This window comes from Plectropomus leopardus, unplaced genomic scaffold, assembly GCF_008729295.1.
Source record: "Plectropomus leopardus isolate mb unplaced genomic scaffold, YSFRI_Pleo_2.0 unplaced_scaffold7756, whole genome shotgun sequence".
In the NCBI taxonomy this organism is placed as follows: Eukaryota; Metazoa; Chordata; class Actinopteri; order Perciformes; family Serranidae; genus Plectropomus; species Plectropomus leopardus.
Genome location: NW_024685423.1, coordinates 1 through 1,151, shown reverse-complemented (window position 1 = coordinate 1,151; position 1,151 = coordinate 1). Strand labels below are relative to the sequence as shown.

At 48.1% G+C, this 1,151-nt stretch overlaps 1 non-coding gene across 1 annotated transcript; it reads right to left on the bottom strand.

Moving 5' to 3' along the window:
* Window positions 1-760: 760 nt before the first annotated feature.
* trnag-gcc lies at window positions 761-831 on the bottom strand. Its single transcript has one exon. It is a non-coding gene; the product is annotated as a tRNA-Gly (tRNA).
* Window positions 832-1,151: the final 320 nt, after the last annotated feature.

Here is a 1,151-nt window from a genome sequence, read left to right as displayed (position 1 = left end):
ACAGCTGTTCACCTGCTGCACCTCAGCTCAACTGATGTAGACAGGGTCTGTGTTTTTGCCTCCTTCTTTCTACAATCAACAGTCGCCTCAGTGGTTCAGCTGATGTTGAGCAGGAGGTACTTCTCTGTGCACCACTCTGCCAGATTTATTCCCTCCCAGGTAAGGGTTATATGTGTTTGCAAGGCTCAGCCTAACCACAATTTTATTATTTTCCCTGTACAAGGACAAGGCCCGTCAATGGCTGACTGGCGCCTACGGTGCAAGACACATAGCCAAACCTAGGTCGACAGATGCTCACCAACGGTCCGACATTGAGCATCAGACGACCGTGGGCTCGGTGTGTCAGGGCCCAAAGTGTGTCTTACCTGTCGAGATGAGCAGCTTAGACACGGGAACTGCAAGGAAATTTGGGCTGTTTTCTCCTCCTGAATTTATGAAAGCAATAATTTGCTACATAACAAACCTGACACTGCAGTTTCAGTCTTGCCAAAAGGACACAGATGCAGATAACCTCCTCGTTAGTATAGTGGTGAGTATCCCCGCCTTTCACGCGGAAGACTAGGGTTCAATTTCCTGATGGGGAGAATTGTTTCCTTTTCGAACGTACTGCATCACCTCACCTCACCTCGTCCATGTCAGATGGCTAAACAACATTGCTGAATCGGCTGGAAAAGTGGCAGCAAGAGCACAGTATTAGTCATTTCATGATGAGCTCACATAAAAGGCCCTTTTGTACAATTTCAACGAAGCAAAGGTTTCTTGCATTGGCCGGGAATCGAAGCCAGGCCTCCCGCGTGGCAGGCGAGAATTCTACCACTGAACAACCAATGCTCATATTCTTATAATAGCCACTACAACTACTATCCACTATACTTCCTAGGCCGAAACAGGCAGCACACAACCAATCCATTTTGTGCCCATCAAGACTGCAACGGTGCGCCAAACGTCTTCTTTCATGGGGACCTGAAAACAAAGTAGCTAGTTGATCGCCACTGTTGTGGTAACCATGTTGAGTTGGAGTCTTTGTGGAGCCAGCTAGGGCAAACAAAGTCCTGTGCTGTCTAACTTACAAAGTAGTAAATAAGACAGCACAGGTGGCTCAAGACCTGCGGATTGCGACAGTGACGCACTGCCTGCTGCGTAAACCAGGT